The 14,928-nt window shown below is 30.9% G+C and overlaps 2 protein-coding genes across 2 annotated transcripts in view; one reads left to right on the top strand and one right to left on the bottom strand.

Annotated features, from left to right (window-relative positions):
* Positions 1-14,928, bottom strand: part of LOC126881494 (uncharacterized) — a 76,959-nt gene that overhangs the window by 58,299 nt on the left and 3,732 nt on the right. The window lies entirely within an intron of this gene.
* The window catches only part of LOC114330333 (regucalcin), a 69,248-nt gene continuing 66,157 nt past the window's right edge, over positions 11,838-14,928 (top strand). The window contains exon 1 of the mRNA XM_028279656.2: positions 11,838-11,929. The gene's annotated coding sequence lies outside the window, so the exon portion shown is untranslated. The remainder of the gene's footprint in view (positions 11,930-14,928) is intronic.

Genomic DNA, 14,928 nt, shown 5'->3' with positions numbered 1-14,928 from the left:
CCATGTGCGGCAGATTCGTGCAAATAATAATATAGAAGCATATAATTTGGACGAGAAGCATTTGGAAAAAGCATATAATTTGGACCAAACATACTACACATACACAGATTTAAATTTAGATATGAGGGTATCTCAGATTTTGTCTTTTACAAAAATGCTGGTCATTCAAAATTAATCTGCCGCCCATAGGTACATGTGAATATACGTTATGCATTTATTAAATGATAATTAACATAACTAAAAAGTTCAAAACATTTCCTAAAAAATATTTTTACACACTTTTCAATGGCGTTATTACCTTTTTAAAAAATTTATATATACAGGTTGAAAGAACTGAAAAAGAAACAACATATTTTTACATAAAAAAAACAGTAAAAACACAACTTTTCGTAAACCGATCCCTCCGCTTCAAGACCTCGATATTATTCATCAAAAAAAGAAAGAACCTATATACTAAATTTGGTTGAAATCTGACGTTTCGCTCAAAAGTTATCGTGCTATTAGTCACATATGTATAGTCGCCATTTTGAATGCCCACCATTTTTGTAAAAAGAACAAAAACTGAGACAGCCTCATATCTGAATTTGAACCTTTATATGTGTAGTATACGTGGTCCAAATTATATGCTTCTACCATTAAATGCACAATAATTCTTATATTTGCACGAATCTGCCGCACATAGGTAACTCCATACAGACTCCAAAAACACTTGAGTAATGATTTTTGACTAATTGTTTAATGAATTTGCCGAGAAAACTCCACAAGACGAGGTAAACAGTAGGTATCCTGGGCACGAGGTACTCCGGAGATCACTTCCGATGTCATATTCGTCGTTAGTAACCCCAAAAACTCACGAGGAATGATTTTTGACTAATTTTTTAACGAATTTTCAGGAAACTTCACCAGAAAAGGCAAACAGTAGGTACCCTGGGCACTAGTGTTTTTCCAAACCCTAACTTATTTCAACACCCTGGTGTCTACACACGCTAGCATCTGTAAATGTACTGTTTTTCCAAACCCTAACCGATTTCAACACCCTAGTGTCTACACACGCTTAGTCCACAAAGCCACTACGCATCCGCTAGAAAAAATATTCGGATTCGGATTTTTGCACAATCTTACTCAAAAAGCTTTTAACAAATTTGCATGTTGCCAGGACCAAAAGTGGGTAAAAAATTTTTTAAACGTTTTTTTTTTTGTTTTTTTCCTAAAATTATTTTTTTTGCATGGATCATTCCAAACAGAAAAGGTCTTTTCTCTAAAGTTTATAGGTTTTGACATATAAGCGATTAAAAATTGAAAAATTGCGAAATCGGCCATTTTTAACCTTCAGAAACTATGTGAAAACTTAAAATTTGAATGTTGCCAAGGTAGGTAGCTATTCTTTAAACATCGATTGATGAAATCCCGAAGAGTTTTTTGCAATACAGTATTCAAAACTCCTTTGTTTTTTAATTTCTAATCACGCGTGCGCGACACTATTTTCCACCGTTGCAAAGTTGCAAGTGTATACAGTTAGTCCAGAGAAATAAGATTTTTCTCGCGACACATCCCCCTCCAGGCCGAAACCAAATTTTTTGAGTAGTATGGACATCTATATTATTAACCTATATGTTTCCTGCAGACGATTTTGATGATATACATAGTTATAAACAAATGAAGATCAAAAAACGCTAAATTTTCGCTTTTTTCGTCTATTACCAAAAAGTTAAGCACTTTCAACAAATTTGAGTGTAAGAAACTCATAAATCCTATAAAAAAACTTCAATATGGCGTTCGCTAAATATGTCCATCCTTATTGGTTGCTTAGAAAATTGCAAAATAAATCATAAATTTTGAGTTTTTAAAAATATTCATAACTTATGTAAAAATTAACTTAGAACCTTCTTATTACACGGAATGCTGATACTTCTTGTACTTAAATTATATTTTAAATTTCAAAGCAATTGGTCAAATAGTTTAAAAGTTATTTAATTTGTTTATCCCAAATTCATTTTTTTTGCAACACTACAAGTCAAAAAATTATGAGGCTACAATCATACTTCGGACAATTTATGAAAGAAGAACATTTATACTATTACCATTATTAAAAATAAATGACAAAAAATAATTTTAAACAGTGTAAAATTATTTTGAAGAAAATGTCGATTTTTTGCTTACTTATAAACAATTAGAATAACTTTTTAACCGTTACCTGTAGAAAAATTATTTTTTCATATTTAGAAAGATTGAATTTTTATACACATTTAGAAAGAAAAACAACTGTCCTAGGAGAATTAGGGACAAAATTAGCCCCCCCATTTATTTAATTCATATGTTTTTGCAAAATAATTTTGTAATATTTATAATTATTTTTTGTATTTTTTTTAATTAAATTAATACTGTAAATTTCCTTCTTCCATAAACTATCCAAAGTATTACTGTAGCTTCATCATCTTCTGACTTACAGTGTTGCAAAAAAATAAATTTGGGATAAACAAATTAAATAACTTTTAAACTATTTGACCAATTTCTTCGAGATTTAGGGTATGAATTAAGCACCATAAGTCTCAGAATTCCGTGTAATAAGAAGGTTCTAAGTTAATTTTTACATAAGTTATAAATATTTATAAAAACTCAAAATGTATGATTTATTTTGCAATTTTCTAAGCAACCAATAAGGATAGACATATTAAGCAAACGCCGTATTGAAGTTTTTTATACCGTTTATGAGTTTATTACTCTCAAATTTGTTTAAAATGACTATTTTCTTAGTAATAGACGAAAAAAGCGAAAATTTACCGTTTTTTGATCTTCATTTGTTTATAACTATGTATATCATCAAAATCGGCTGCAGGAAATATATAGGTTATTATTATAGATGTCCATATTACTCAAAAAATTTGGTTTCGGCCTGGAGGGGGTTGTGTCACCAACAGGCTATTTTTTTTCCTTATTTCTCTGAACTAAGTATGAGTATGGTGCAAATGAAAAGAATAAATTCGTTATTTCGTAAACCGGCGACTTTAAGGAAAATTCCACACCTGTAATTTTGAACCAATCAAAATACGTTATTTTGACAGATCACCATGGCAACGGAGGTATTTTATCGGAAATTTTTTGCTCGTGGGGTACCCAACAGCGAATTATAGTGGAAATTTTTTGACGTTTACAATAACAGAACATTTTTGACAGACTGGTTTTTATTTGTTTACATAATTTAGTTTTGATTCATTTTCTATCACTTGTAGTTACTCAAAACTTATGTAAAATTGAAGAATATACTATTTTCTATCTTGAAATGGTATTCCCATGCAACTACAATGAGTAGAAATTACGAATTTGAAAGCCTAAATAAATTGCTGACAAAGCTATGGCGCGCTATTAATCTGTTCATGCAGCTTTGGATTTTCAAATGCAAATTTGGTGTGGAATTTTCTTACCGAATACCACGCGAAGTCAAATTAATATCCGGAAATTTTTTTTTGATCATGAATATTTTTAGAAATTTTCCCTCGTCTGCGACTCGGGAAATTTTCAAAATATTCATGATCTCAAAAAAATTTCCGGAAATAATTTGACCTCTAGTGGTATTACTAGTGAAAACACCCGAAACAGGGCGATTTTTATTTTTAAGTTATCATATTGTGGCATATATGGTATACTAGTGACGTCATCCGTCTGGGCGAGATGACGTAATCGATAATTTTATTTATTTATTTATTAACGGGATAAACCCAATACATACAAAATACAATAAAGCAGAGCTTTTGTCATAATAATGAAAATATAAAATTTAGATACATGTAAAACTACAACTATAAAACACAAACATAAAAAATAAAAAAGAATATAAATTATTTGTAAATGATGAAAACAACTGAATTAACTATAACAGTTAAATCTATTTAATTTTTTAAATTCAAAATTCAAGACGCCCGAGTTCTTGTTTAATAGAGGAAACTGAAGAACCAAACAGATCTATTACATGACTAAACTTGTTTCCATACAGGGCCAATCTACTAAATGGTGCATATTGACCATAATTTGTAGCATGTCGTTGTTCCTTGAATATTTGTGGATTTCGTGTCAATCTAGCAGGTATATTAAAGTATACAAGACTTATCAATTCTTCGGAGTTAATAACACCAGAGATAATTTTGCGAAGACAACAAATATCCAACATGACTCTTCTGCGTTCAAGAGTTTGTAAATTTAATCTCTTTAATATATTATCATAAGTATAATTTCTAACTGTTAAACCCATCTTAAAAGCTGCGAAACGTAAAAATTTGTTTTGAACCTTTTCAATATTTAGGATTTGATATGCATAACTAGGTGACCAGATAATAGAACCATATTCAATAATTGATCTCACGATACTGCAATATAAGATTTTTATTGTGTGAATTGACAAATCTTTTGATGAACGCAATACAAAACCCAACATCTTAAATGCTTTCGAAACAGTATGGTCAATGTGAGAGTAAAATGTTAATTTACAATCAAATATTATACCCAAATCCCGAATTTCGTTCACACGTGTGACAGGAGTATTATTAATAAAATATTGATGGTGAATAGGCGAATGGGATCTAGCAAAAGTTATTAAAAAGCATTTATTAATATTAAGTTCCATATCATTTCTACCACACCACTCATAAAAATCATTTACTTGTGACTGAAGCTGAAAAATGTTATCCTCATTATTGACAGTCTTATATATTTTAACATCATCAGAAAACATTAAAAAGTTAACTTCCTTAAAAATAGCGTGAACATCATTCAAGAACAGATTAAATAGAAGGGGGCCACAATGGGAACCTTGCGGTACTCCAGATGTAGCTGTAAAAGCATTAGAAAGAAAACATCCTATTTTTACACTTAAACTTCGATTAGTCAGGTAACTTTGCATCCAATCAAAGAGACTTCCAGAAACACCGTATGCTGTAAGTTTTGCAAGTAAGATATTATGATTGACCTTATCGAATGCTTTAGAAAAATCAGTATAGATGGAATCTACTTGTAATTTGTTCTCCAAAGCAATGACAATGTCATTCTGATAAAGAAGTAAATTAGTTACTGTAGATTTACCCTGTAAAAAAACCGTGTTGTTCATTCACCAGAATACTGCTGAATTCACAAGTAAGCTGCTTAGTAACTAAATAATCTAATAATTTTGGAATTGCTGATATAGTACAAACTGCTCTGTAGTTTTCCACATTTGACTTTGAACCAGATTTAAATATAGGTTTTACGTAACTTCGTTTCCAGCAATCAGGGAAAACCCCTTCTTGGAAAGATTTATTAAAGAGTATACACAATGGCTTAGATATAGTACAAATACATTGTTTTAATAGATAGTTAGGAATGCCATCAGGGCCAAAATTTAGTTTAGGAGCCAAATTGTGAATACTCTCAAAAATAGTATTTATGTTAAAAGAGCATGAACTCATGTTACCAGCAGTTTCAAATTGATATTGTGGGGGGGTAGTATTATGGTCAGTGAACACTGTAGAAAAAAATTTGGCAAATAAATTCACAGCTTCCTCCCCAGAACTACTTTGATCATCTCCTAAATATAAATGGCAAGGTACATCATAATTTTTTTTGCGACTGTCTATATATTTCCAAAAAGTGCCTGGGTCATTATTAATTCTAAATTCAGAATCTCTAACATATAAATTATAACAATCTTTACTCAGTGTACTACATTCAGATCGTAAGTTATGAAAAATAATAAAATCATCATAATTGTTGAACATCTTATACTTTTTATGATATTTTTTCTTTTCTATTATTAGTCGTTTTAACTCCGGGCTAAACCAAATTGGAAATGTACTTGTCTTACATACTTTTTTAGGAACATAAGGATTTATTGCATGATTGACAATATCGTAAAATTTAGACACAGCGTCTTCAATATTCAAAGCCTTTAGTGAATCCCAATTTATTTCCGACAAGAAAAAGTTCATACCAATATAATCACCGTTTTTAAAATCATAATATGACTCTGCGTACTTTAAAGGATCACTGTAATTTATTATATTAACATCAAATGTTACACCATTGTGGTTAAGGGAGTTAGGAAAAATTAAATCAGCAGCATTTACAACACTCAACTCGTTACAATTAGAAAAGATTAAGTCTAAAATTTTTTTAAACGAAAATAGGGGTCGTGTGGTAGCTCATTTGAAATGTTCTTCAATTCTCTATTTAGTAATGTATAGTGATGTAAAATTTCCGGAAAGATTCAAACGCCGGAAATTTTTCGGAAACTTTCTGGGAATATTGGAAACTTTCTGAAACTTATGGAAATATTGTATTTTTATTTAAATTCTTATAATAAACCATACAAATCAGTAGTTATCTTTATTCATTGTTGTAGTATTCCGACTACAGAAAAAAATCTGTTAAAAATTAAACATCCAAACTTCCGTCCTTATTTAAAATTTAATTAACTTAATTTAAAAAATACTCTGAAGATTTGTTATTAGTCATTATAATTAAAAATAAAAAAGTTATTTTATTTAAAAATATTTTAAAATAAAAAAGATATTTTCTTTTTTCTAATTTAGATAAGCATTCGTTTCCTCAGACTTACTAATTGGAAGTAATGGAATATTTTCGGTAATAGTATATTAAGTATGGAAAACGGTAAGGGTTTTATACCGATCGAAGACAATTGTTTGCAGGAGGAGCGGAGCGACGACTCCAATTATTGTCTGAGATCGGTTACCCTTAACGTTCGACATGCTTATAACGTTTTTTGCACGATTGACACCATTATAAATTATAAAATTAAACATTTTCGTCATATTGACTAGTTTCATTCATTTTATCAAGAAAGATACTTTGGTTGTTAGGTAGTAACTATGGTGCATAACAACAATGGAGAATTGAGTTTTTATTTAGTCGTCAATAATTTTAAGTACAATTTTGATTATTATAAATTAAAATATGAGCGAAAGTGAATTTGAAGAAATGGAACGGGCTTGGGAAGAAGGGTGTTCCGCAATTATTCCCGAAAAATCCAAAATCCGTTATCAAAATACCTACCAAAAGTATATAAAACTTCGTCCATTACAAGTAAAATCAAATCATTTGTTCTTAAGATGCGCCAAAGGAAATTGTTGTGCTCAAGTAATAGGGAAAGGGACAATCGGGGGCTGGCCTTCTCAAATTACCAAATTCTTAAATTTACCTAATCCCGAGAACTATACTGGCCATTCGTTCAGGAGGACATCAGCAACGCTTTTGACTAATAAAGGTGTTGATGTCCTCGGATTAAAGCGTCATGGAGGTTGGCGTTCATCGACAGTGGCAGAAAGCTATGTAGAAGATTCTCTTCAAAATAAAATAGATTTTGCCAAAAAAATATTGTGCAATACTAGTAATACTACTAATGTATTCGATTCTGCAGGAGTTTCTGTTAGAAGTGAAACCACAGCCCAAACAAGTGGGATTTCATTAAATAATTTAACAAATTGTACCATAAGTTTCAATATTAATAAATAATTGGTTAGTTTTCTTTATTCTTTCAAAAAATAAATTAAAATTAAGAGATTTTTTAACTCGACGGTAAGTGAATTGCTTACCGTCGAGTTGGAGTACTTACCGTTGAGTTGGATTACTTACCGTCGAGTTGCTAGTAAATGTCACCTACTGACGTAAAATCTGTCACGGTAAACAGTCAAAAATGATCAATCGTGCAAAAAAATATTTTCTATATCCTTAAATGTCTCGACAACCTGGGATATTTTAAACATATTGCCTTCCAATAAAGTAATCCATTTCACAATTGGTGTTAGCACAACTGCTACTTTTTGCAACTTTATCCAAAATATTTCATCCAGACAGTTTCGTTTAATATTCCGTGAACATTTTTAATGTTCTCCCTCTATGACCATAAGCATTTGTAAAGCACTTTTAGACGCAATAAGGCTATTTATACAGTTAATGATTGAACCCTACCTAGTTTTTACAGGAAGTTTTAATGATATAACCTTATTGTAGGTTTGAAGCTGGATTGTATTAAATCGGGCAAGAGATATTTGGGAACTAGTTACATTTTTATTATACAAATAATGAAGCTAATATTTTAATTTTCAATTAAATTTAAATTAAAATCAACAAATCATTCAACCACGAAAAGAAACTAAAAACAATTGGCAGTGGTGTAGGTTACCGGTCGTGTGAATTAAATAGCACTAGTTCCACGTAAATTCACGTCACACGTCATGCCACTGACTCTTATGTCCAAAAGGCTCTTGGAAATATTCTCAAAAGTTCTCTGAAATATTATGGAAAGTTCTCGGAAATATTATGGAGAGTTCTCGGAAATATTCTCCAAAGTTCTAGGAAATATTCTCAAGAATTTTCCATTGAAAGTTTCCGGGAACCTTCGCAGTCAGGAGAATATTTCCATTTTTTATAGGCGGAATATTCTCGGAAACTTTCCAATGTTCGCGAATATTCGCTTGGAAATATTCTCGACTCACATCACTAGTAATGTAAACACTTACATAATTATTTATACAGGGTGTCCAAAAAAATGGTATTAAATTAAATTATTTGACAAAAAAAGAAGTAGAAGGACACCCTGTATAAATAATTATATAGATTATTATATTACTGAATAGAGAATTGAAGAACCTTTCAAATGAGCTAGCACACGACTCCTACTCTTATTTAAAAAAAATCATCGATTATGCCATCACGCCCAGATGGATGACGTCACTAGTATACCATATATGCGACAATATCATAACTTTAAAACAAAAATCGACCTGTTTCGGGATTTTTCCATAAAGTCGCCGGTTTACGAAATAACGAATTTATTCCTTTCATTTGCACCATACTGTCGGTGGAAAATAGTGTCGCGCACGCTTAATTAGCAATTAAAACACAAAGGAGTTTTGAATATTGTATTGCAAAAAACTCCTCGGGATTTCATCAATCGATGTTTAAAGAATATATACCTACATTGGCAACATTCAAATTTTCAGTTTTTCACATAGTTTTTGAGGGTTAAAATGGCCAATTTCGCAATTTTCCAATTTTTAATCGCTTATATATATGTCAAAAGCCAACTTTAGAGAAATGTCACTAAAGACATTTTCTGTTTACAATGATCCAAAAAACCTAAAAAAAAGTTCGTTCCTTGCAAAAAAAATAATTTTAGGAAAAAAAACAAAAAGTTTAAAAAATTTTTAACCCACTTTTGGTCCTGGCAACATGCAAATTTGTTAAAAGGGGTCCTTTTTGAGTGAGATTGTGCAAAAAATCCGAATCGGAATATTTTTCCTAGCGGATGCGCAGTGGCTTTCTGGACTAGCTAGCATCTGTAAATGTACTGTTTTCCAAACCCTAACCGATTTCAACACCCTGGTGTCTACACACGCTAGCATCTGTAAATATGCGTCGAGCAATGTTAAGCTTTTCCTACTAGGTACACAACACAATGTACTAGTCTTTTCTATATTTCGCACACCTACCTCACACTATGATTCGAGAGTGCCTGGACTATTTTAGACTTACAGTTTAACTACTATTTTTTGTTAATATAAAACTTTTATAACTTATCACAATAGCAATTTAATTTTGTAGTAAAAACGTTCAAAATTTTATCACTATGTGTTTTTAATTATGACCGTAATTCTTATTACGAATTCTATTATTTATTTCTGTTTTTAGAATTATTTCACAACAATTAATACTAAAGGTTCTCGTTTTTGAATAATATTCTAAGTGTTTTTTTTTGCTATACCGGCACAGGCTCTTATTTTACCTCATATTTCATTATTGGCGTTACACTTGATTTATACAATGATGAGAACGCTAATAACCAGCCAAATAACGCAAAAGGTGGAAAACATAATTATGTTGAAACATAATTAAGAAAACGGAGCCGTCGCGCGTCGTTCAGACTTGATCGAGGACGGTTGGGTGTAAAAACAATTTGTATGTGCTATAGTGCAGTCACTGAAGGTCGATATGAGCTATTACCTCCGATTTCGTTGAATGTTCATCGATTTGCATGAAGAAAATTGGTGAGCGGTTAGAGGATATCTCAAGGCACAAAGATGACATGGTGCCAACTTGCGCTTTTACCCTGGGGGTGGATGCCACGATGCCACCCCTTCTCGGGGGTGAAAATTATTTTATTAAAAATAACCTCGTAATTCGTTAGAGGGAATAACTCTAAGCAAAAGTTGTTATATAAAGTTATTGAAATAAATCAAAACTTTTTGAGTTATTAAAGATTAAAAATTTTAATTTTTCGTGAGAAAAATGCATGTTTTTAACCGATTTTTTATAAATAACTCAAAAACTATAAGTTTTTTTTTTTTAAAGTTATAATTACCAAAATTGAAGCTAATAAAACATTAAATAAATTCCTTACCAGAAAAACCTTTTAGTTTTAACTAAAATTGAGTTATAGGTAATTGAATGCATATTTCTTTCGGCGACTACCCAAATCTAAGTATTCAATTGATTTTATAACATAAACTTATTAAACATTTATCAAAGTATTTAAAAATATCTACCAAATGAGCCCCGAACAAGTTGATAGCATTAAAATTTATGCTCCAAAAATTGTTCAAAAGTTAATTCAAAACTCCGTTAATTTTGAGATATTAGATTCACCTTAAAACTATTTGAAATCTAAAACTAAGCGCTTTTAAACTACGTTGAATTTAATCTTTTAAACCCCTTACTTTTTTAAAAAATAAAAGGTTAAATGGCCCCGGTTACATGGTTCTCGCAACAAAATTTGAGCTTTAAACGTTTCTACCTCTCGGTTATTTTGTACCGTACAGAAATAGTAAAAAAGGTAAAATATTTGATTCAAAAAAACAAAAATTTGGTTATATGTAATTTTTTTCTTATATTGAGTATTTTTGGAGTTATTATTAGAAGAAAATAAAACTTACGATAATTTGAAAAATTCTGATTTTTTAAAATTATATACTTTTTTCAAAAATATGCATTCTAAACCGGTCAAAATTGTTGAAATTATTATTTATGCTAATATAAAGAAATTCTTGTAAGGATTTCTATAAATTTTAATATTTGTGGAAATAGCGTATGTTTTATTTTTCACTTTTTTCAAAAAAATCGAAAGGGTTCTTTTATTTTCATCATAACTTGCTTAATTTTAATGATATTAACTTCTTCTGGCACTCATTTGATAGGTATTCCAAAGCACTTTGACAAGTGTTTTGCAGGTATATTTTATAAACTGCATCGTTTTCCCGTTATTAAGCTTGAATACTTAGATTTGCGCACTCGTCGAAAAAAATATACTTTCAATTACCCATAACTCACTTTGATTTAACATTAGTGTAGTTCTTTAAATATTAGTTGTATTCAGTTTTTTATTGTCTTTAATTTTGGTAATAATAACTTTTTTGCAAAAGCTTATAGTTTTTGAGTTATACGTGAATAACAGCTTTAAAACATGCATTTTTTACGAAAAAATAAAATCTTTGATCTTTATAACTCAAAAAGTATTAATTTATATTAATAACTTTATATAACAAATTTTGCGTAGAATTTGTCCCTCTATCGATTTGTGCTATTATTTTTAATGAAATAATTTTAATCCCCGAGAAGGGGTGGCATCCACTCCCAGGGTAAAAGCGCAAGTTGGCATCATGTCACCTTTGTTCCTTGAAGTATCCTCTAACTACTCACCAATTTTCATGAAAATCGATGGAGGTTCAACGAAATAGGAGGTCAAAACCTTCAGTGACTGCACTACTAGTACTATTTATACTATATAATTATTTTATTACCATTAAAACCTAATTATACCTTAATGACATAGAAGAAAGTGAAAATTAACGGCATTTTTAGTGACTACCTATAAATAATAATAACTACATATATTTAAGTAGTGCTATAAAAAGTGCAAGGGTGATTGCAGATGTAAAAATCATTAACTGTAAGTACATTTTTATTTTTTATTTTTATTAAAATAACTATGCAAAAGAAGGCCGCCGGTATCTGACGGCTGGACCGGTATCTGATGGCTGGACCGGTACTGGCGACCTTATACCTTGCGTTAACAGTTAATTTCTCCCAATAAACAGACGCAGGTCCGGCTTTACAGGGACGAGTTGAGTTCACTCCCAAAATATGAATATTACCTGACTCCGTAAAAGTAATGTTTGAATTCACTCCTAGTCGATTTTAAGCCGTCATTAGTATAAGTAATTATTATGCCTTAAAATCTGGACACTGTTGACAAATCATACGTTTAAAAGTATATTTCTTTTTGGACGTTCTTGCAGATCTACATCTCTAATTCGGATGATCTTTAAAAATGCAACTTTGTGATAATTCAAGAAATTAAAGTTTCATTGTTATGTTCTTGTTAATATTTGGTCACAAGTTTCATTGAATACATACATTAGAGTAAAGATAAAATTGCTATAACTGCCCCGCTTACTTTTTTTACAACCTATTTGATATTATTTTTTCATCAAATAGCTTTATCTTAATTTCTAAAATAAAAGAGTAGTTACTCGTGAATATTTTTATTTTAAGAAATTCTAAAAAAATTTATATAAAAATATTAATGGAAAATGATAAAAATATGACATAAATATTTAAAAAATAATAATCTAAAATGAAATAGATTTACGAAAATGGAACGGATGGAAGAACAGAATATAAATATGTATATTTCGAAAAGGAAGAGTTGAAATTATTTCATAAGAAAGAATATAATAGATAATATTAAAAAAACAAATTAGTCAAAGAGTAAAAATAATTTGTAAAAAATATCTATATCACTGCCCTATTTTAGATATGGATATGTAGAAATATATAGGTTGAAGGTTATTAAAATATATTTATTACTATTAAAAGTTTTATTTGGCGACAATGTTTAAATTTCAGACAAATAATATCCTTTAATCATCCTTTATTGTAATACCGCGCGGGAGTGAACTCGACTAATAAAATAACTACCTGCTCAAGACGGAAGACCGGAGTGAATTCAAAGGTGCCCGCTTTACATACAAATAAATGATCTGAGAGTTCTGACACATGAATAATACCCAACCCCAGACACCAAGGGGAAGCAAGAGGGAAAGAACCGGCGACAGTACATCTCCGGGGGAACAACATGTATATATTTCAAAAAAGTAAAATAATTGCTAGATCACCCCAAGGAGAGAGAACACATAACCAAACCGAAATTAATATGGAAGAAATAAAGGAAATGTTGCGCCAATTTAATAAATCTCTTAACCCTCGCAGGACTAACCTCTTAGTAGAAACAGCGAAGACCAAGGAGGGTCAATAAATGTCCACACATAAACTAATCAAAAACGTGTTTCTTTATTTAAACTAATTTAAAAGTAACACTTTTATAATATTCCTAGACGTTAATGGAACAGTTAAAAGATGCGAATTTATAATTTTCCCGCAGTCTTCGGCTTCGGTGTAATTGGAATCATCGTAGGATACAGTAATATTTTTGACTTCTTGCTGTGCTTACCGCATACATACTTGCATTTTGAACAAACTATGGTTGTTTTTGCCCACTTTTTGGCCGTTTTTCTTTTAGATTTTGCTAATTTGACACATGAATGATATCGTCCCTTTCCATTTTGGGATGGTGTTGAAGGTATTCAAGGGGATTATTTATAGTGCACTGTCAAGTTTTTATAAAAGTATGAGGAAATGAATTAAATTATAGAAAAGCTAATTATGCAATCTAATAGGGCAGTAGTACGCCGACAACTACTAATTATTTGAGATTTTTAGGAACAAAAGTATTTAGAGAATTGGATGTAATGCAATGTCGTGGATACTTTTTAACCCTCCTTGGTCATTCTAGGTTTAAAGAGGATATGGCCGAAATAAAACGAGAAATTAAAAATGATATTAAGGAAATTCGAGAGGATATGTATAAAGGACATGAAAAAAATGATACCTACAGAAAAGCAAAGAAGAAATGGGAACTATGGTGGAAGTGATCACCCAAGTAAAGGCGAAATGGGATAAAGAGAAAAAAGCATTATATAGCAGAATCAAAGAAGCTGAAGACAAAATTGAAAAAATAGAAAAACAAAAAATTCGAACAGCTTATTAATAACTGGAATTGCCATGGATGCTGAAAATGAGAGTATGCTTAAGAAAGCTATGGAAAAAATGATGAAACAAGAACTGATGCTGAAAACCAAGATAAAGAAGGCCCATAAAAGATGCTTAGTTGAAATGGCTGAATGGGGGGACAAAGTGAAGATACTAAAAGAGAAAGCAAAGTAAAGGGGGAAAAACATATTCATAGAGGCAGACCTTACAAAGAAGGAACAAAAAATCCAGAAACATATGAGAGATGTTGCTAGAGAAGAGAAGAAAAAAGGAAATATAGTGAAAGTGGGTTATCAGAAAATGAATGTAAATGCGACAACTAAAATGGGATCACATGCAGCACAAGCTAGTAGAAATAAAGGAGAAAGATAGAAATGCAAAAAACTAACAGCAGGACATGAAACTGGAACCAAGATGATGATTAAGCAAAGCAAACGGACAAATGAGAAGGAAAATTAACAGAAAGTCAACATGCATAAAATAGACTTGAACGAAATGCAACGAAAAGAAAACAATGATAAAGAAAAGCAAGAAACAGAAGAGGAAGAAGAAGCAGAAGAAGAAGACGATGAAACGGACTCTTGGGTGCAGAGAGTTGATAACTAGCTCACCTTAAATCTTAAAATCAAAGAAACTGAAACGAAGCAAACCACAAAAACTTTCCATCCCAAAAACCGCTGTAGAATTGGAGCCTGGAATATCAGGACAATGCTCGAAGCGTCCAGACTGGCTCAAGTAGAAAAAAAAAATAATAGAGTTAAATTTACATATATTGGGCTTATCTGAAATACGATGGCCTGGACAAGGAGAGAAGACAACATCAAATGGCAGTGTACT

The sequence above is a fragment of the Diabrotica virgifera genome, chromosome 3, assembly GCF_917563875.1.
Source record: "Diabrotica virgifera virgifera chromosome 3, PGI_DIABVI_V3a".
In the NCBI taxonomy this organism is placed as follows: Eukaryota; Metazoa; Arthropoda; class Insecta; order Coleoptera; family Chrysomelidae; genus Diabrotica; species Diabrotica virgifera.
The sequence above is the reverse complement of the archived record's forward strand: the minus strand, read 5'-3'. Positions and strand labels throughout refer to the sequence as shown.